Here is a 23,062-nt window from a genome sequence, read left to right as displayed (position 1 = left end):
AGCACCGAGCCCTGCGGGACACCACTTGTGACCCTCCTCCAGTCCGAGTAGTGGCCCTTCACTCCTTCCCGCCAACCAGTTTCTGATCCATCTATGTATGTCTCCTTCCACCCCATGGTTCTTCAGTTTCCGAAGTAGGCGTTCTAATATCATTTAGAACATACAATATAATAAAATCATTCTCTTCATAACCAATAATAAAAAGTCAACCCCCCCTCCCAAATATCAGGGAAAAATGATAACTATTCTTTTTTCCACGCCGGGTCTTTTGTTCGACTCTTTTTGCACCCCTTTCTGAATCTGGGGATATACAAATTTTGCGCCTTGCTCACCGTGTCCTTGAAAAAAGACCAGGCATGTTCTACTGTTTGCCATTTTCTGGAAGTTTTCCTAAATTTCTTCCTTACCATTTCCCTCATCGCTTTGTAGTTTCCTTTCCTGAAGTTGAAAGTTGTTGCTATGGTTCTCTTTCTTATCGGTATTCCTACTTCAACCTTGACTTGATCATATTATGATCGCTGTTTCCCAACGGTCCCACTACTTCCTCTTCCTTTGCAGGTCCCCTTAACCCATTTAGGATTAGATTCAGAGTGGCATTTCCTCTCGTCGGTTCTCTAACAAGCTGTTCCATGAAGCAATCTTGTGTAGCCTCCAGGAATTCTGTCTCCCTAGTGCATTTTGAGCTTTCAAGACTCCAGTCTATCCCGGGATAGTTGAAGTCTCCCATAATAACCATGTTACCGCTTTTGCATTCGCGCTTCATTTCGGCTTCCATTTCTTCATCGATATCTCCGGTTTGCCCGGGTGGACGATAGTATAGGCCCATCTTTATTAAAGGCCCTTTGCTTCCTGGTATTTTAACCCAAAGCGATTCCAGCTTGTTGGTCGTCTCTGTTGTGTCCATTCTTGTCAATTGTATGCTTTCTTTTATGTATAGGTGCCCCAATTCTTTTCCCAGAGTTCTGTCCTTGATTTGCTGACAATTTATGTCACTGACTAACCTTTGCATCAGTGGTTCTCAACTAGAATGTCTTCAAGAGGTGGGAGGTATGACACAAAAAATTTGGTCTAGATCCTTAATAACCATCAGTGCTTGGAAACCGTCCCGTGTCATTCTTTAGTGTCCATCTCAACCTCAGTCCTTCTACACCAGCGTTCTTCAATGCAAGGCTTGAGGGTCAGCAGCTGGAAAACATCCTGTGTCCATTCTTTAGTGTCCATCTCATCCTCAGTTCTTCTATACCAGCATTCTTCAATGCAAGGCTTGAGAGTCAGCGGCTGGAAAACATCCTGTGTCCATTCTTTAGTGTCCATCTCATCCTCAGTTCTTCTATACCAGCATTCTTCAATGCAAGGCTTGAGAGTCAGCGGCTGGAAACCATCCCATGTCATTCTTTAGTTTCCGTCTCAACCTCAGTCCTTCTATATCAGCATTCTTCAATGCAAGGCTTGAGGGTCAGCAGCTGGAAACCATCCCGTGTCATTCTGCGGTGTCTATCTCAACTTCAGTCCTACACCAGCGTTCTTCAATGCATGGCTTGAAGGTCAGCGGCTGGAAACCATCCCGTGTCATTCTTTAGTGTCTGTCTCAACCTCAGTCCTTCTATACCAGCGTTCTTCAATGCAAGGCTTGAGGGTCAGCAGCTGGAAACCATCCCGTGTCATTCTGTGGTTTCCATCTCAACCTCAGTCCTTCTACACCAGCATTCTTCAATGCAAGGCTTGAGTGTCAGTGGCAGGAAACCATCCCGTATCATTCTGTAGTGTCCATCTCAACCTCAGTCCTTCTACACCAGCGTTCTTCAATGCAAGGCTTGAAGGTCAGCAGCTGGAAACCATCTCGTGTCATTCTTTATTCTCCGTCTCAACCTCAGTCCTTCTATACCAGCATTCTTCAATGCAAGGCTTGAGGGTCAGCAGCTGGAAACCATCCCATGTCATTCTTTAGTTTCCGTCTCAACCTCAGTCCTTCTATATCAGCATTCTTCAATGCAAGGCTTGAGGGTCAGCAGCTGGAAACCATCCCGTGTCATTCTGCGGTGTCTATCTCAACTTCAGTCCTACACCAGCGTTCTTCAATGCAAGGCTTGAGGGTCAGTAGCTGGAAACCATCCCGTGTCATTCTGCGGTGTCTATCTCAACTTCAGTCCTACACCAGCGTTCTTCAATGCATGGCTTGAAGGTCAGCGGCTGGAAACAATCCCGTGTCATTCTTTAGTGTCTGTCTCAACCTCAGTCCTTCTATACCAGCGTTCTTCAATGCAAGGCTTGAGGGTCAGCAGCTGGAAACCATCCCGTGTCATTCTGTGGTTTCCATCTCAACCTCAGTCCTTCTACACCAGCATTCTTCAATGCAAGGCTTGAGTGTCAGTGGCAGGAAACCATCCCGTATCATTCTGTAGTGTCCATCTCAACCTCAGTCCTTCTACACCAGCGTTCTTCAATGCAAGGCTTGAAGGTCAGCAGCTGGAAACCATCTCGTGTCATTCTTTATTGTCCGTCTCAACCTCAGTCCTTCTATACCAGCATTCTTCAATGCAAGGCTTGAAGGTCAGCAGCTGGAAACCATCTCGTGTCATTCTTTATTGTCCGTCTCAACCTCAGTCCTTCTATACCAGCATTCTTCAATGCAAGGCTTGAGGGTCAGCAGCTGGAAACCATCCCATGTCATTCTTTAGTTTCCGTCTCAACCTCAGTCCTTCTATATCAGCATTCTTCAATGCAAGGCTTGAGGGTCAGCAGCTGGAAACCATCCCGTGTCATTCTGCGGTGTCTATCTCAACTTCAGTCCTACACCAGCGTTCTTCAATGCAAGGCTTGAGGGTCAGCAGCTGGAAACCATCCCGTGTCATTCTTTAGTGTCTGTCTCAACCTCAGTCCTTCTATACCAGCGTTCTTCAATGCAAGGCTTGAGGGTCAGCAGCTGGAAACCATCCCGTGTCATTCTGTGGTTTCCATCTCAACCTCAGTCCTTCTACACCAGCATTCTTCAATGCAAGGCTTGAGTGTCAGTGGCAGGAAACCATCCCGTATCATTCTGTAGTGTCCATCTCAACCTCAGTCCTTCTACACCAGCGTTCTTCAATGCAAGGCTTGAAGGTCAGCAGCTGGAAACCATCTCGTGTCATTCTTTATTGTCCGTCTCAACCTCAGTCCTTCTATACCAGCATTCTTCAATGCAAGGCTTGAGGGTCAGCAGCTGGAAACCATCCCATGTCATTCTTTAGTTTCCGTCTCAACCTCAGTCCTTCTATATCAGCATTCTTCAATGCAAGGCTTGAGGGTCAGCAGCTGGAAACCATCCCGTGTCATTCTGCGGTGTCTATCTCAACTTCAGTCCTACACCAGCGTTCTTCAATGCAAGGCTTGAGGGTCAGCAGCTGGAAACCATCCCGTGTCATTCTGCGGTGTCTATCTCAACTTCAGTCCTACACCAGCGTTCTTCAATGCATGGCTTGAAGGTCAGCGGCTGGAAACAATCCCGTGTCATTCTTTAGTGTCTGTCTCAACCTCAGTCCTTCTATACCAGCGTTCTTCAATGCAAGGCTTGAGGGTCAGCAGCTGGAAACCATCCCATGTCATTCTTTAGTTTCCGTCTCAACCTCAGTCCTTCTATATCAGCATTCTTCAATGCAAGGCTTGAGGGTCAGCAGCTGGAAACCATCCCGTGTCATTCTGCGGTGTCTATCTCAACTTCAGTCCTACACCAGCGTTCTTCAATGCAAGGCTTGAGGGTCAGCAGCTGGAAACCATCCCGTGTCATTCTTTAGTGTCTGTCTCAACCTCAGTCCTTCTATACCAGCGTTCTTCAATGCAAGGCTTAAGGGTCAGCAGCTGGAAACCATCCCGTGTCATTCTGTGGTTTCCATCTCAACCTCAGTCCTTCTACACCAGCATTCTTCAATGCAAGGCTTGAGTGTCAGTGGCAGGAAACCATCCCGTATCATTCTGTAGTGTCCATCTCAACCTCAGTCCTTCTACACCAGCGTTCTTCAATGCAAGGCTTGAAGGTCAGCAGCTGGAAACCATCTCGTGTCATTTTTATTGTCCGTCTCAACCTCAGTCCTTCTATACCAGCATTCTTCAATGCAAGGCTTGAGGGTCAGCAGCTGGAAACTATCCTGTGTCATTCTTTATTGTCCATCTCAACCTCAGTCCTTCTACACCAGCATTCTTCAATGCAAGGCTTGAGGGTCAGCAGCTGGAAACTATCCTGTGTCATTCTTTATTGTCCATCTCAACCTCAGTCCTTCTATACCAGCGTTCTTCAATGCAAGGCTTGAAGGTCAGCAGCTGGAAACCATCCCGTGTCATTCTGTAGTGTCCATCTCAACCTCAGTCCTTCTACACCAGCATTCTTCAATGCAAGGCTTGAGGGTCAGCGGCAGGAAACCATCCCGTGTCATTCTTTATTGTCCGTCTCAACCTCAGTCCTTCTATACCAGCATTCTTCAATGCAAGGCTTGAGGGTCAGTGGCTGTCATACTCTGATTCTTCCCGCAGTTATCCATGGGGATGGGAAGGGTGATGAATTCTGTCACTGTGTCATTCTCTAGTTGAGAGCCACTGCTTTAGATGCATGCTCCTCTGTTTCCTATTGCTCAACACTGTAAGTCTAGAATATGGCAGCAGAGGGCAGGATTTCCTCAGGAATAGAACAGTGCGCTCACAATGATCTTCGCTTTGTACCCTGACAAATAGCCATAGGCCCACATGCATCCCATACCGTGCAGTGTTATCCTGCTAGTCTTGTTATGCTTACTCCTTGAATGGGAGATGCGTGTGTACCTTGATTGCAGGGTGATTAAGAAGGTTGACCTGTTTCTGGGCCATTCTATAACTCTTTAAGTTTTGCTTTGATTCATTCCAGCAGCCCGTGCCGAGTCTCTGCATTTGGTCTGCAGAGGGGGAGGGTGGGTGGGTGGAATTTAGGTAGTGACAGAATGGTGCCCCTTAGAGCCTCTGTGTTTTCTGTGATAAGACACCTATTAACAAGGCATCTGCTAAAGTGGTTGCTGCAGTCTCTTGTGTGGCAGCTAGATAACCTGCATTTAGACTTTAAAGTACACTCAGCTTCCACAAGGTCATTATCAGTCAAGTGTGCCCCTGTGCCTGACTGGCAGTGCTCCAGAGCTCAGGTTCAGTCAGAGACCCACTAGGACATGTTAATCACCATTAATCCCACTTATGTTCCCAGTTAAAACTGCTTAACTGTGTCCAATTAGTCACTGAGCAATGCTGGCTGCAGAAAAATAGACCCTTCTCTTGTACGTTTTTTTCCTCCTGTTAATTCTCTGCCATTCCACTAACAGTGAGGGAGAAAGAGAAGTCTGGAATCCATCATTAACATGAGATAGAACAGAGATTTTGAAGCCTAGACTCTCAAATTAGTTTTCAAATGAGATGTACAAACACTAAGATAGCCAAAGCATGCAGCTAGTTTACTTATACTTAGAGTGGTGCTGTGTAAATGCCCCCGGATGCTCTATGTGCCATTAACAAACAATAATCGGCCTCCAACAACTAACTGTTGACATTAATTGGTACCCAAATCCCAAAAGGAAGTCTGGCCATGGAACCGGTTGATAGTGTGCATTTGGATTTTCTGAAAAAATTAAGAAGTGATTGAAATGGTCAATATTCTCAATGGAGAAGGGTAAACAGTGGGGTTCCCCAGGGGTCTAGAGATGGCAATAACTTTTATTGATTCATTTATTTAGGCCGTCCTCCCAAAGGAGCCCAGAACGGGTTACAAAAGTACATTCACAGGACGGACTTGAGAGAAAAGTACATACTTAGTTGATATTGCAGAACATAACAGAAAGGTAATACATATTTTATGTTGCTGGATGATGGTCAGCGTTTGGGTTCTGGCAGGTAGCACAGAGAAGTTTTATTGGGAATAACATTTGGTGCAGTTTGGTTATGCTTGGAGCGTTTGACAGGATTATTATATTTTAGTGTCATTTGGGTTACGGTGGGAGACTATTTGTTGTACAGGAGATGCCTTTGAGTTCCATTTAGCCAGGAGTGGAGGCTTCTAATTAAATTTGCTGATGACATAAAGTTGTTAAGACGAATGAGGATTGTGAAAAATGACAAGAAGACCTTACTGTCAGATGACATTTAATGTGAGCAAGTACAAAGTGATACATGTGGGAAAGAGGGAGTCACCACACAGGAAAAGAATGTAAGTGTCATCGTTGAGGATACAATGAAACCCTCAGCTCTAAGAAAGCAAATAGAACGTTAGGAATTCTCAAGAAAGGCCTAGAAAACAAAGATGGAAGTGTTAGAATGCCATTGTATCGCTCTATGGTACAGCCACACCTCGAATACTGTGTCCAGTTCTGATCGCAGTATCTCAAAAAAGATATAGCGGAATTAGAAAACATACAGAGAAGGACAACGAAAATGATAAAAGGGATGGGACGACTTCCCTACGAGGAAAGGCTTAAAGCGGCTTGGAGAAGAGACAGCTCAGGAGTGATATGATAGAGGTCTAGAAAATACTGAGTGGAATGAATCACTTGTTCCAAAAATTCTAGGACTAGGGGGCATGCAATGAAGCTTCCGGAGAAAATGTAATTAAACTCTGGAATTCATTGCCTGAGAATGTGGTGAAAGATTTGGATAATTTCCCAAAAGAGAAGTCCATAGGCCATTATTGCGATGGCTTGGGGAAATCCACTGCTTATTCCTAGAATAAACAGCATAGAATCTATTTACTACTTGGGACCTGGGTTGGCCACTGTTGGAAACAGAATACTGTCCCAGTATGGCAATTCTTATGTTCTTATGGAGCCATTGTGACCTCACGGCTCTTAGGCATTGGTGGAATGAGGTATTATGATATCACAGTCTCAGCTCTGGAATGTTGCTACTGTTTGGGTACTTGGGACCTTCGATCCCAGGGCTTGATGGACCTTCGATCTGTCCCAGTATGGCAATTCTTATGTACTTTTGAACGTTCTAAAAAGGTGCATGTGTTGTTACAGAATAACAGATCAGCGTGCCCAACCTGGGCACACCAGCATTTGCACCAAATTTCAGCAAGGGTAAGTCTGGTGACAAAAGTTGCAATCGGTGCTAAGGGTGCCAATCTTTTCCATGTGTATAGCTAAGGATATACTCTATATTTTGGGCTATGTGCTTCATGTTATATCTGGCTTTGATACATCCAGCACAAATAAATACGAGAAGGGGTATTTGGAGGTAGGGCCCACTTCTACCTATTTCTGTGTTTCTATTCTTAGTGTGTCCAGATCCCACACCGTTTGTTCTGTGCCTTTCATCCAGAGAAACTTTTCTCTCAGTGGGTGCAGAGGATGCTTCCTCCTACTATTCAACCATACAGAAAACAATATTGGAACTCTGGTGTCATTCCGTAAAAGCAGGACCAACCGCCTCCACTCTTTCATTCTCTGTCGGTATTACATTAACAACAAACATACAGATGTTATGATTCTGAGTGTGGCCAGGAGCCGGCCACAACATAACATAACATCCGCAAATACCATTAAGTTCTCTGCGAAGATTACATTCTGCCTTTAATGACTCAGAAGGTGCGAACTTGGGGGTTGAGCTCTTCCCAACCTGTTTTGCTATTATCAAGTAGCTCAGTTGTGTTCCTTCTTGATTAGGATATTGCAGACCATAACTTGGGAGTGCAGTTGGAACAATATTTGGTGGGACCCCCCTCCCCCCAAGTTAAAATTTGGGTTGTAGTCCTGAGATCACAAATCCTTTTTTACGGCATCTTGAGCAACTCGGGGGTGCCCTAGCTCCACCCTAGACCCCACCCCACCCCCATAATAATAGTACTAATTGTAATGCCATTTCTTCCATCCATTTTTTATATACACACAATTTAATCTTATTAATACATAATGGTAACCACAAAATAAAAAAAACACAAAGTATACTGTATGCAGAGAAAATGTTAATTATCATATACATTAGGTGTTTTTTCAGTTACAACTATAGAAAAATAGACAAATATAGAGCAAAATATAGATATAACTTATTTGTTGTCTGGTGATTTCATGAGGGTCTGGTTGCATTTCCAATATTTCTTCCTCTCCTTCGGACCCCATTCCCTTCCCTAACCAACATCTCTCTCTCTGTCCCTCTGTGAGTCCAACTTTTCTTCCTCTCTCCTATACCCCTATTGGCAATATGTCTCAAGTTTAACCTTTTCCTATTGTAATACAGTTTATATTACGCTGGTTCCAATCATAATTATTTTAGCAAAGTTTTGTATTATTCACCGTTATCATTTACGACTATTGTAAACATAATGTAAATGTCATAAGTCTGTAAATTCAAATATTTGTGTTCCTGGCTAGAGAATGACACGGTGAAAAAATTGGTCCCCGTCACCGCCCCGTCCCCGTCTCACCATCCCCGTCACCGCCCCGTCCCCGTCTCACCATCCCCGTCACCGCCCCGTCCCCGTCTCACCATCCTCTTCACCGCCCCGTCACCGCCACTGCCACCCCATTCACCGCCCCGTCACCGCCACTGCAATCCCATTCACTTTTCTTTATTTACGTATAAAGGAAACATTCTTTAAAACTTTAAAACTTAGTTAAATATTAGTTAATAACTATACAAAAACAAAACACGCAGAGAAAAAATTAATTAATATAAATTCTCAAAACTGACACATTTTGATCACTAAATTTAAAATAGTTATTTTTCATACAGTTTTTCAATCACTAATCTTCCACCACCCCTGGGGCTAGCAATGCAAAAACAAACACGACATGTACTTTAAATGCTGCCGTGATTAGCATAGTGACCGCGGCTACGGCTGCAAGTCTCCCCTCCCCCCAGCGATCACGGCAGGAGGGCACCCAACCCCTCCTGTAGACCCCCCCAACGGCCCTCCCGACAATCGCAGCAGAAGGGTACCCAACCCCTCCTGCCGGTCCTCCCAATGGCCTCCCCTAAGATCGCCGGCAGGAGGGTACCCAACCCCTCCTGCTGGACCCCCCCCCAACGAACCCTCCCACCCCGGAACCCCCTTAGTCTTACTTTCCAAGTTGGACCGGACGGCTCCTCACACGTATGGCCAGCAGGCTTGCCTCCGTCCAAATGAGGCGGGCCCGCCCCTACCCTGCCCAACCCACAGGATCCTAGGGCCTGATTGGTCTAGGCACCTAAAGCCACTCCCGCTATAGGAGGGGCCTTAGGTGCTTGGGCCAATCAGGCCCTAGGATCCTGTGGGTTAGGCAGGGGAGGGGCGGGCCCGCCTCATTTGGACGGAGGCAGGCCTGCTGGCCAGACGAGCGAGGAGCTGTCCGGTCCAACTTGGAAAGTAAGACTAAGGGTGGTGTTTCGGGATGGCGGGGTTTGTTGGGGGAGGGACCGGCAGGAGGGGTTGGGCACCCTCCTATTGGCGATATAGGGGGCCGTTGGGGGTGCCGGCAGGAGGGGTTGGGCACCCTCCTACCAGTGAGGGCGATCGTCGGGGGGGGGCGGGTTCTATTGGCAGGAAGGGTTGATCTGACAAATGAGGAGCACGGTGAAAACACAGGTAAATTGCGGTTCCTAGAGGGGGGGACATTGGCCTGCGGGGACAAATCTATTCACCGTTTTTGCGGTCGGTGAAAGGATTTGTCCCCGCGTCTGCGGCGATTTGCTAATGAGGTCACCATAACCCGCAGCCAAACCGCAGCCACGCAGCGGTTCGCTGCGGGGATCGCTCCCCGTGTCATTCTCTATTCCTGGCTCTTTATTAGTATGGAACATACGATAGCAATGACATTTTTGGAATGTCCCGTCATCCGGGACACACGATAGGAAAAGGTTAATAAAAATTTGATTTGATCGCAAAATCTTAATTCAATGCGATTTACAAGTACTAGTAAAATTGGGGTAAAAAAGAAAAAAACATATTACTCAAACAAGACAATTAAGACAACTGTGGACCGGACAAACACAAGAGGAAAAAAATTAAAAAAAGGATTAAATACAATTTACAAATAAAAACAAAAAGGGCAAGGTATGAAACACTGTCTCTTTGTCTTGAGAGATCCAGACATCTCTCCCATCCCCTCTACTGCCATATTCAACATTTCTCCCTCTCTCATCCCCCAGATCATGTGCAGCATTTTTCACCACTGCTCACCAGCCCCATGCCCATTTCTCCTCTCCAACACCATGCCACATCTCTCCCTTCTTCACTGTGCCCAACATTCCTCCCCCTTGCATCCCCTTCAATCTTTCCCTCTGGTCCCTCTCCACCACCATATCCAACATTTCTCCCTCTCATCCTTCTATTCCTCATGCATTTCTGTCTCACTCCTTTCTCTCTCCATGCCCAATTTTCCTTTCTTCCTTTCCCCATGTGCACCATCTCTCACTCACACACTCATGTTCAACAATTCTCCCTTTATTTTCCCTCCCTCCTATGGCCCAAGTTAGTGCCCCATGTTCATGCCCTCTTCCCTTCCTTTTGTTTCGAGTTCGTGCCTCCTCCCCAAAGCCAACCCGTCCACAGAGGCCACAGGCACTGCCGGGGATCCCTGCCTGCTCCCCGCTGAAGCCGCCACCGGGGATGCCTCCCTGCCTCCATCTGTCTGCCTGCTGCACTACCCACAGAACTGTCACACTCCAGCCCCTCCCAGCAGCAAATCCGCGCAGGGACAGGCTTCTTTGGAAAAAAAAAAAAAAAAAGAATATAAATGATAATCAACATTTTCTGTGAGTACAGTGTGCTGTATGGTTTTTTTTATTTTATTTTGTGGTTACCATTATGTATTAATAAGATTATATTGTGTGTATATGAAAAATGTATGGAAGACATTGTGTTACAATTAGTACAACTATTATGGGGGTGGGGTCTAGGGTGGAGCTTGGGCAGGGGCTCGGTTGATATTTGTTAGAATTAGGGGATTCTTGACTTGAATAAGTTGAGCAACACTGGTATAGATCCAAAAATGACTGGGTTGGGAAATGCTTTAGTGGATGGTGTCTAAAGATAATACTTTGCCCACCACACAAACCCCAGCCTGTACCACCAAACCAGTACCCTGGTCTGATCACCACTCCATGATCACTTTCAACCACAGCTATACAACAGTGATGCAATCAACCTAGAGAATCTCTCCACAGGCCTTTCTAACCTAGCAGGAACATCAAAACCGAATTCTCAATCTGTTGATGAAGCTGTCGTGGACTGGCACACTAAGGTAAAAACCCTAGGAAGGGCTGGCCCTGATCAAAGAGATCAAATCCTAACCCTGCAAATGTGTGTTGTATCAGAGGAGAAGCTTCCACTCACACACACATGATTGCAGGCAGGCTCGGCAGGCTTGAGCAACTTACTTACTAACATGCCACGAAGGTAAGGGGGAAGGAGATTCTTGGGCCGTGTGAGAGGGTGCTGAAAGGCAGTGAGGTGGCGAGAGGGAAGGGTGGTGGTGGAGAGAAGGCGCTGGAAGGGAAATGGGGAAAACGAGAGTGGGCAGAAGACGCTGGAAGGGAAATGGGGAAAACGAGAGTGGGCAGAAGACGCTGAAAAGGAAATGGGGAAGATAGAGTGGGGAGAAGACAGAGATGCCAGACTATGAGGGGAGCGGAGGGAAGAAGATGGGTGCCAGACCAATGGGGGGGGGGTGAAGGGAGAGGCACAGTAACAGAGCAAATGGAAGACGCTGAAAGAAGACAGACAGTGGATGGAAGGCATTGAATGAGAAGATGAGGAAAGCAGAAACCAGACAACAAAGGCAGAAAAAAAATTTTCTATTTATTTCCTTTTTTTTTTTTTGCTTTAGGATAAAGTAGTATACTAGCTGTGTTCATAAAAATTTGTAAACAAAGCTCTGGCAGCTGAACATCTCTTTCTCTAGTTCAACAGCCAGAACTTTGATTTCTAAGGAAGGAATAAACTAAATATTGCAGTGCGGAGGCTTGTAAGGATGCTACGGGGACGGCGCGGTGAAGGGGACAGCGAGGACGACGGGATGGTGGTCTGGGGACAGAATTTTTCCCCATGTCATTCTCTATATAAAATAGCCACCCTAGAGGCTAAAAAATAATACTATTCTGAACAACTATTAAAGACCTCCAAACTAGCAAAAAATATACTCACAACAGTGAACTCGACAGTGAAACGCTCACAGACTACTTCGCTGACAAAGTTTGACAAAATATGGTCTCACCTTGACTTTGCCACACTACAGACATTGTCCTCCTGTTACTCAGACCAAACAACTAAAACCACAACTGGGAACCTAACTGACTTCTAAAAGGTTTCCCGCGATGACATCACTGAGATATTAGACACAATTTGCCCTTCTGGCTCCATCATGGACCCCTGTACACCACGCCTACTAGTGGCCGTGAAAGATGCCTTTGCAGACTCCATCCTTCCTCTCATCAACACCTCTCTAGAAACAGTCAGACCAATTTTGAAAAACCCCACGCTCCACCCTAACATGCCCAGCAACTTTAGACCTGTCTCTAAGATCCTGGAAAAAACAGTATTAACCCAATTACATTTCTTCATTGATGAACAAGGCGCCCTGTCCGACTTCCAATCTGGATTCAGGAAATTCCACAGTACTGAAACCGTCCTTCTCGACATCGTCAACAACTGCTGGAAACTCATGGACAAGGGAAATAATGTCCTTCGACACTATTGAGCGGCTCTCTGAAATCAGAATCCAAGACATTGCGCTACTGTGCTGCTCCTCTTTCCTGAATAACAGATCCCAAAGCATTTTGCTCAACGACATGCTATCAAAACTGAAACTGATCAAATACAGTGTTTGCAGGGGGCTCTGCTATTCCCCCCTATTATTGTCATACTAATTCACCCGATAATATGACACAGGACCTACATTTGTTGGAGCTTTGGTCCTCGACCAGGCAGCTAGGCTTCAACGCTAAGAAATGCAAGATCATGCACCTCGGCAGCAGAAATCCATGCAGAACTTACACCTTGAATGGTGAGACCTTAGCTAGAACTTCAACAGAACGAGACTTGGGAGTGATCATCAGCGCAGACATGAAAACTGCTGTTCATGTGGAGAAGGCATCATCTAAGGCAAGACAGTTGTTAGGTTGCATCCGCAGGAGTTTCGTCAGCCGGAAGCCTGAAGTCATAATGCCATTATACAGAACCATAGTAGATGACGGCAGATAAAGACCCGACTGGTCCATCCAGTCTGCCCAACCTGATTCAATTTTAATTTTTTCTTCTTAGCTTGGTGAGACCTCATTTGGAATACTGTGTGCAATTCTGGAGGCCACACTACCGAAAAGATGTGCTGAGAGTAGAGTCGGTGCAATGGATGGCCACCAGGATGGTCTCGGGGCTCAAGGATCTATCGTACGAGGAAAGGCTGAAAAATTTGCGGCTGTACTCACTCGAGGAACGTAGGGAGAGAGGAGACATGGTCGAGGCGTTTAAGTATATTACCGGCCGTATCGAGATGGAAGAAGAGATTCTCTTTCTCAAAGGACCCTCAGCCACAAGAGGGCATCCGCTCAAACTCGGGGGTGGGAAATTTCATGGCGACAACAGGAAATATTTCTTCACCGAGAGAGTGGTTGATCCTTGGAACGAGTTCCCGGTGCAGGTGATCAAGGCAAACAGCATGCAAGAATTTAAGAGCAAATGGGATGCCCATGTGGGATCCCTTAGAGTGTTAAGCCAAGGGAACCTGTCACCAGGAGTGGGATCCCTAGGATAGTAGACTTGGGGGTGGCTTTGTAGAGTGGGCAGACCTAATGGGCTATGGCCCTTATCTGCCGTCATCTTCTATGTTTCTATGTTTCTCTACATTAGATCTGTTTTAGACATAGCCCATAAATATCAAATACAAATTCACTCCTTCTTGGATGACATCCAGCTATACCTACCACTATGCGAATCCCGTTATGCACAGATTGCGAAACTCCTAACATGCTTCTCAGAAATCAAAAACTGGATGTCCGTCAACAAATTACAACTAAATACCTCCAAGACAGAACTCCTTTGGATCTGCAAAGAACACTGCATCCTCTCCCATCCCTTGCTGCATTGGGACTCAAGTACTCTAACTGCAAAAGACCAAGTGTGCAGCCTAGGAATACTCCTTGATTGCAACCTGCCACTTTCCAACCATATCTCTCAGGTGGTATCTTCCTCATTTTCCTACCTGCAACAACTACTACTTTTCAGAGTCTGACTTCGTCCAACTACTCTATGCCTTACTTAGTACTCTTCCGCATGGATTACTGCAATGCGCTATTCAGCAGTCTCGCAGCGAAGAATGTAAGACGTCTCCAGCATGTTCAAAATGCAGCGATCAGGCTTCTGAAAAACCTCAGTGCCCGCAACCCTGTCTCTCAGGCTCTAGCATTGGCTCACTGGCTGCCCATAGTCAAATGTTGTGTCTACAAGGGCCTGATGCTAGCGTTCAAATCCATACACAACATGGTGTCGAGCTGCGTGATGGCTAAGCTTCCTTCATACGTGCCGAACCGGTCCCTCCGCTCCCAGGATGAAATATGCCTCAAAACACCCCCTGGTCGTGCCCTTCGACTGCAAACCACCAGCCGACAGCCCTGTTCCCACTTCATACCGAGCCACAAGAATCAACTACCCCCACAGATCGGATCCCTTGAAGGACTCCTCAGCTTTAGAAAAGCAATAAAAGCATACCTCTTCACTTAAACACCTGCCCTTGACCCATGGACTACAAAGACATGTATATTGGTACAGAACCAGTATGCGTCATGTAAGAAAAACTTGTAAAATCTTGCACTGTAATTATGCAAATCTAACAAGTAGTTTCAAGTTTATTAAAAATCATAAATTCTAAGCGTTTTACAATAAAAAATTTAAAAAGGGGTCCAGTTAAGAAATTATTAATGACATAACATTACTTACATGAAACAGTAGGATAGTGGGGAGAAATATAATTTGAAAGAGAGAACAATTGATAATAACATAGGGAAAAGGAAAAAATAAATTTTTGTATAGAAAATGAGTTAGAAAAGTCCCTTAGACCAATTAAGAGTCATATGTGTCTTTAAATAAAAAGCTTTTGAGGCCACCCTTGAATTTATCCAAATTCTGTTCAGGTAACGAATTCCATATTGTTGGGGCTATTGTTGCAAAAGAAGAAGCCATACGGGTACTAATAATTTTTAGGGATGGGACATGAAGAAGATGCTGTGATGCAGCTCTTAAGGTTCTTGGAGGATCATGTGGAATCAGATACTTGGTTTTCATGGTTTTGAAAGAGATTAAAGCAATTTTGTAAGTGATACGGTGATGGATAGGTAGCCAGTGAGCACTTTTTAATATAAGAACATAAGAATTGCTAATGCTGAGTCAGACTAGTGGTCCATCATGCCCAGCAGTCCGCTCACGCGGTGGCCCTCTGATATACTACCCATCCTTTACAAATGTATTACTGCAGCATAAGAAACAATGCCACAAAATTAACTTCAGCGCTGAGAGACATTAGGAATAATGGGAGTGTTAGAAAAAAATGAGGACAGTTGCTACCGGAATCACCACAACCGCCCGATCAAACGAAGGTGGCTCTTTCCATATGTATGAACGAAGGATGTTCCTTACGGTTGGAGCAACCACACCGATCCAATCAAAGTTTGAAGTGGAAAGGCATAGCCAGAATTGGGGGGGAATGGCTATTCATAACAATTCCCACCGGCAACAAGGTTCTGTGCTTTTTTTTTTTTTTTGCTTACCAGAAGAAGATGGGCTGTGAAGGTCTGGAGCCATTTCTGCAGCCCTGGCCACATGGATCAATGGCAGTATTTAGTCCAGTCTGCCAATGTTAAGTTCAGTGCTTCAGAAGTTAACTCTCTCTCTGCCACAGTTCTCTTACAGAGGTTTTGGTTAGTCACCTTAATCTGTCTGACACGTTTCAACATCTTCAGATTTCCCAATAAAAAGAGATTCTGCTGCAAAAAAACTGTCTCTTAAATATGTAAGATATACATATATTTAGCTCACGTATTGTAACACCTTTACTGAAGCTCATGAAAAGCACTCTGAATTGACTCCCCAGTCATTAGCAGTATAGAAGCTTCTAATATATGGTCCATCCAGTCTGCCCAGTCACACATATACATTCATGTTTAAATTGTCTTGTCTTTAATATTTCTGGGCAATAGACCATAGAAGTCCACACAGGACTATCTTTAGGTTCCCACTGCTGGAGTTGCCATCAAAGACCTCCCCAGCTCATCCTAAACTAAACCAGTTTGTTTTATACCATTCATTTTCTAATTAGAGATCATCTGTGTTCATCCCACGCTTTTTTGAACTCTGTCACCGTTTTCATCTCCACCACCTTCCTTGGGAGGGCATTCCAGGCATCCACCACCTTCTCTGCAGAAAATAAATTCCTCACAGTCCTCCTACTTCTGCCACCCTGCAACCTCAATTTATGCCCTCAAGTTTTACCATTTTCCTTTCTGTGGAAAAGATTTGTTTCTATATTAATATCTTTCAAGTATTGAAGCATCTGTATCATATCTCCCCTGTCTCTCCTCTTCTCTAGAGCAGTGTTTTTCAACCGCTGTTCCGCGGCACACTAGTGTGCCGCGAGATGTTGCCTGGTGTGCCGTACTGTCAGGGCCGCCATCAGGGCAGTACCACCAGTCTAGGGAGAGGGGCGGTCCGCCCCACGTGGACAGGAGAGAGCTGGACGGGGGACCCGCGGAGTTCAATACATCTCGAGCCGCGAGGCTCGTCTTCTGTTCCTACCTGCCCTGCAGCTAACATATAGCCGATCGCAAGCGTTCCCCGATGTCAGCGCTGACGTCGGAGGGAGGGCTTAAGCAAAGCCTGCCCTCCGACGTCAGCGCTGACGTCGGAGAATACTTCCGTTCGGCTATTTGTGCGCGGCAGGGCAGGCAGGAAGCAGAAGACAAGCCTTGCGGCTTGAGCTTCGTTTTGCTGAGAAAGTTGCAAAGATGGGCTGGGAGGCAAACACGGAACACAAAAGGGGGGAGGGAGTGCGTTTTGGACACAAGGCATGAACTTGGGAGAGAGGAAGGGAGGGAAAGAGATGCTGAGGTGGGGGAGGGAATGGGTTTTTGGACACAGAAGGCATGGACTTGGGAGAGAGGAAGGGAGGGAAAGAGATGCTGAGGTGGGGGAGGGAATGCGTTTTTGGACACAGAAGAAATGGACTTGGGAGAGAGGAAGGGAGGGAAAGAGATGCTGAGGTGGGGGAGGGAATGAGTGTTTGGACACAGAAGGCATGGACTTTGGAGAGAGGAAGGGAGGGAAAGAGATGGTTGTGTACACGGGGAATAGAAGAAAGGAGAATTTTTGGTCATAGGGAGGGAGTGAGGTACAGATAGTGGCATACCAGGGTGGGGGGGGGAAGGTCTGCCCCACCCCGGGTTTACGTCCCAAGGGGGTGCACAGCTGGCCACCCTCCAGTGTTGTCCCTAGGCCGGCAAACTGCGGCTCTGTAGCCATTGAGTGCCACCGCCGCCAACGGTGTTGTTGGCGGTGGCAGCATTATAAAATACTTTCTTTGTGTTTATTTGATTCCTATTCAAGAGAATTACTTTATATATAGTCAATATAGGCACAGAGTTAAATTTTTTAACATTTTCTAATGGTGGTGTGCCTCGTGATTTTTTTCATGAAACAAGTGTGCCTTTGCCCAAAAAAGGTTGAAAAACACTGCTCTAGAGTATCTTTTCTTCTACATCTTTTGGCGCAAACCCCATACCATTTTCATCACTTTTTTTCTGGACCATTTCAAGTCTTTTTACATCCTTATCCAGATATGACCTCTAAAACTGAACACAATGCTTCAGGTGGGGCCTTATCAGTGATCTGTACAGGGACATCATTCAGCTGATTATCCTTCTTTCTATGCAGTCCAGCATCCTTCTGGCCAAAGCCATCGCTTTGAAGCACTGTTCTTTGCCTTCAGACACTATCACCCCAAGGTTCCTCTCCCCATCTTTGCATATCAACCTCTCAGCATTTTCAGTTCTCTCAGATTTCTGTTCCTCAAGTGCATTAATCTGCACTTCTTTGCATTGAATTTTAGTTGCCAAACAGACCACTTTTCTAACTTTTGCAGATCCTTTTGGGGTGTCCACTCTGTTATAATTCTTGGTATCATCCGCAAAAGAGCAAACGTAACCCTTTAGCAATGTCACTCACAAATATATTGAACAGATTCTGACCCAACACCGATCCTTGTGGCACTCCAGTACTCACCTTTCCTTCCTCTGAACAAATTCCATTAACCACCACCCTTTGACTTCTGTCAACCAGTTTCTAATCCAGTTCACTACTTTGGGTCCTAAATTCTGCTCATCAAGTTTATTCAAGAGCTCCTTGTGACCCTGGGCAAGTCGCTTAATCCCCCCATTGCCCCCAGGTACATTAGATAGATTGTGAGCCCACTGGGACAGACAGGGAAAAAAGCTTGAGTACCTGAATAAATTCATGTAAACCGTTCTGAGCTCCTCTGGGAGAACGGTATAGAAAATTGAATAGATAGATAGTGTGAAAAGTGTCAGCCTCTGATAACCAGATCTGGTATTGTGACATCATAATGCCTCATTCCACCAATGCCTAAGAGCCAACATCATCAGTGATGTCACAATGGCTTCATTGTCCTAGACTTGGCTCACTTTTACTACATTATGGTTTTTAGAGTGGTGCAGTGGTTAAAGCTACAGCCTCAGCACCCTGAGGTTGTGGGTTCAAATCCCACACTGCTCCTTGTGACCCTGGGCAAGTCACTTAATCCCCCCATTGCCCCCGATACATTAGATAGATTGTGAGTCCCCCAGGACAGACAGGGAAAAATGCGTGAGCACCTGAATAGATTCATGTAAACTATTCTAAGCTCCCCTGGAAGAACGATGTAGAAAATTGAATTTAAAAAAAAAAAGAAACCATGTCAAAGGCTTTGCTAAAATCTAAGTAAATTAAATCTAATACACTACCTTGATCAATTCTCTGGTCGCCCAGTTAAAATATTCAATCAGGTTTGTTTGGCATGATTTACCTTTATTAAAGCCATGTTGCTTTAGATCTTGTAACTCATTGGATTTTAGGAAATTCACTATCCTTTCCTTTATTGTTCCAACAACTGGCCTGTGGTTTCCCACTTCATCTTTGCAATCCTGTGGAACCTCCCGTCTCTAAGGAGTTATTAAATCAATTTGTAAGAGGATCCAGCAGAACCTCTCTGAGCTCCTGTCCAATGGCAAACCCAGAGCAGAAGGATTTGTTTAGCAAGTTAGTCTCCAGCTTCTTTCTATGTTTTGCCTTCCTCCTTTCACTCCATTTGCTGTTCCGCTTGCGCTTTTGCCAAACATATCTGAGTGTGCCTTTGCCGTGCTTTTTGAATGCTATGCAGAGGAGGCAGTTTTCTTCTTCATGTTGGAATCCAAATAGCAGTAGCCGTTTCTCCTCTCCTGAATGCTGTTTGCTTCTGCTGCTTAAGGTACTGGGACTTCCATCCTTTGATCTCCTAAGCGAATGTTGAGCTAAACGTTTTCTCTGAAGTTACACAATTCTGTCCTTTCTTCCTCATTTCAGGTAGGTCAGATCGTTACTTTGGCTGAATGTTGGTTATTTATTGATTTAATTTGTTTTCTAGCCCGTTGTCCCCAAAGAGCTCAGAACAGCTTACAGGTTAAACATACATATTATATAGTTTCCAGGTTACAATTTGCCATAGATATCCTTAACGGTGCATGTTTTTTTCTTAATGTGACCCATATTGAGATCGAGAATGCCTTGGACATGGGCAGGAAATGGCTGTCATTCTTCCTCCTTTTTGTAGGTACGGGAGCCTGCTAAAACTTGAAAGCCTAAGGGACATATATCTAGTGTAGCTCTCATTGTCAGTAATTTGGACGATGTCCCCGTTTTTATCTGTGAGGTCTTTTATATGCCGCCTAAGTTATTTGCTGACCTGGCATTTAGTTGGTCAATTCAATGCGCTTCTAGTTTCCAAGGTTTGGCAGATTTTATTTTTCTCTTTGCAGGCTTCAGGTAAGGTGAATCGGCTTCTAAAACTACCATTGCCTCTGAGCTGAAGTAATATTTCATTGCTATATACAGTATTTAATTTTAAAAGAAAGATAATAATAATAAATAACAGTTTATATACCGCAGTACCGTTAAGTTTTATGCGGTTTACAAAAGATTAGAGAAGTACAAGTTGAGAGAAATTAAGGGAAGGGAGAACAAGTGGGGGAAATGACCAGAGAACCGTTAAGTAGGGGAAAAGGAGGAACGGGTCAACTATCTAGGTAAAGATCATCCTAAGGTTTGAAAACCTTCTACTAAAGATGTTTGAATCTAGTGGGAGGAGTTGCAAACAATCCTTCCAATTCCTTCTTACAAAGGATACAACATTTGGAACCAAAATTTATTCAGGCAGAGATTTTGAACATAAGAAATGCCTCTACTGGGTCAGACCTGAGGTCCATCGTGCCCAGCAGTCCGCTCACGCGGTGGCCCAACAGGTCTAGGACCTGTGCAGTAATCCTCTATCTTGGGAACTGCTTTGATACATCCCAAGGGCTCTGGACTGATCTGGTGAGAATGTAAAGGGAAAGAGAAATTTAAGTCTTATTTGCTCATTTTCTTTCCTTTAGTTTCACCAGACCAATCCAAAGGCCCTCTAATATATTTCCAGTTAGTGTACTTTAATACAGTATTATTCTTTTCACTCTTTAATCAACAAACTCCCTTCAGGTTTAACCTTCAGTTTTATTTAACTGTTTTAAGTTTTCAGTTTTTGTTATCAGTGATATGTTATCATCAGTATTATTAGTAGAACAATTTTGTCATTTGAAGCACACGACTGTTTCCATTCGTTAGTCATTGGGCATGACCCACAGGTTCTGGTCTGGTGGGACTTAACGGAAAAAATGAGCAGTCAGGATCTAATTACTCCTTTCTGTTAGGAAATGTTTCTTCTCTGGCAATGTACAATTTGTATCGTTCTGGGTGCCAGAGAGCTGTTATGTGTAAATATGTCTGAGCTTAGGGTCTGCCTATTCTTGGACTTCTACAGTAAATTGCTTTTATCAGTAAGACCCAGAGAAATTCAGAGCACAGATTCCTTAGCAATTTCAGCAACAGGTGAATTATTATAGTATAAGAAGAATGCATTTGCACAAAAATACCTCAGCATAGTTGTATGAGGGTTTCAATCAGGAATTGCAGGAGATGGTATATTTAATAATAATAACTTTATTCTTCTATACTGCCATAGTCAGATGACTTCTAGGCGGTTCACACCGAAGAGAGCTGGTCAGTCAGCGAATTACAAAATACAATTAGTGAAAGTATAACATATTAGACAAGAAAGGATAATATCAATTTAGTGTGGCTTCTATTTAGGAGATAAATCTGTCAAACAGTACAGTTTTGATTACTCTCCAAAAGGCACCTTTGATGTAGTTACCCAGCCAAGACTGCTGTTTGCTTGCTTGGAACATGAAAGACCTGTCCAGAAAGGACTTGTATTTACAGCTGGTGATCCTTGGATATGCAAATATGTTACAGTTTCTGGTTGACCGTGTGGGGTTGTGTAGCGCAAAATGTGGTAAAAGATAGGAAGGCGCTAGTACCCAGGCCTGCTTGAAGCAAATGCAAGCAAACTTGAACATTATTCGTGCCTCCATTGGCAACCAGTGTAACAATCTGTGGTAGGGACTAATGTGGTCGCTCTTCTTCAATCCGTATATCAAGCGAACTGCCTTGTTCTGTACTATTCTTAATTTTCATATTGTTTTCTTAGGTATACCCAGATAAATGATATTGCAGTAGTCCAGTATTGATAGAACCAAAGATTGCATCAGTAATCTAAAAGATGTAGGGTCAAAGTATTTTTTAATGGTCCTTAATTTCCACAGTGCGCTAAAGCACTTCTTCACCACTATATTCGTGTGTTCAACCGTATTTAGATGTGTGTCTAGTGCGATTCCTAGTATTTTTATAGTTTTAGAAATTGGGTATTCGTGACCATTTAAATCAGGGGTGTCAAAGTCCCTCCTCTAGGGCCACAATCCAGTCAGATTTTCAGGATTTCCCCAATGAATATGCATGAGATCTATTTGCATGCACTGCTTTCATTGTATGCTAATAGATCTCATGCATATTCATTGGAGAAATCCTGAAAACCAGACTGGATTGCGGCCCTCGAGGAGGGACTTTGACATCCCTGATTTAGATGTATCGATGTTCTGGTAATTTTGACCTTTGGGCTTGCCAAGAAAACTTTTGTCTTTTCTGTATTTAGTTTCAGTTTAAAGTTGGTTCTCCATTGTTCAATTTCAGTCAGACATCTGAATCTGGTTGAAATTGTCAAAATATCCAAATAGTTACATGATAATAAGCTGCCTCTTAACACATCTAAAACAGAGGTTATGCTATTTCCATGTAGGGAGGGACAGAAATTAGGAGTCTGCATAAACATAACTAAGGAAGTCACTAAGGTAAAGATATTCGGGGTCATTTTGGACCAGAAATTGAATTATCATGATCAAATAAGTTCACTTGTTAGAAACTGTTTTTATAGATTAAGGTTGATTAGATCATTATCCGCATTTCTTGATGAATCATCACTGAATATTTTAATACACTTGTTAGTCATATCAAAAATTGACTACTGTAATGCTTTGTACAAGGGAATAACCTTAAAAGAAATACGTAGATTGCAAACCCTTCAAAACACTGCAATAAAAATAATTACCAAAAGAAAAAAATTTGATCATGTGACTCCCCTAGTAAAGGAAAAGCCTTACTGGTTACCTGTAAATCATAGAATTGCATATAAAATAGCATTACTTACACACAAAACATTAACAAACAAAGGCTTCTAATTCCTTATATTCCTACAAAATCTTTAAGATCTGAAGAAAAGTCTCTCCTCTTAGTCCCTTCTTTTTCTAAGCCGCGCTAGCGGGGTTAAATCATGCGACTACTGAGCTGGCCAAAAACTACCGCCTGCTCAAGAGGAGGCGGTAGGGTCTAGCACAGCTGATAAAATGAGCCCCAAGACTCATTTATTCAAGGAGGGACACGATC

General features: G+C 44.3%; 1 protein-coding gene across 3 annotated transcripts in view; it reads left to right on the top strand.

Annotated features, from left to right (window-relative positions):
* IFT43 (intraflagellar transport 43) overlaps nucleotides 1-23,062 on the top strand; it is a 150,164-nt gene that overhangs the window by 78,061 nt on the left and 49,041 nt on the right. The window lies entirely within an intron of this gene.

This window comes from Geotrypetes seraphini, chromosome 7 (genome assembly GCF_902459505.1).
Source record: "Geotrypetes seraphini chromosome 7, aGeoSer1.1, whole genome shotgun sequence".
Classification (NCBI taxonomy): domain Eukaryota; kingdom Metazoa; phylum Chordata; class Amphibia; order Gymnophiona; family Dermophiidae; genus Geotrypetes; species Geotrypetes seraphini.
The sequence above is the reverse complement of the archived record's forward strand: the minus strand, read 5'-3'. Positions and strand labels throughout refer to the sequence as shown.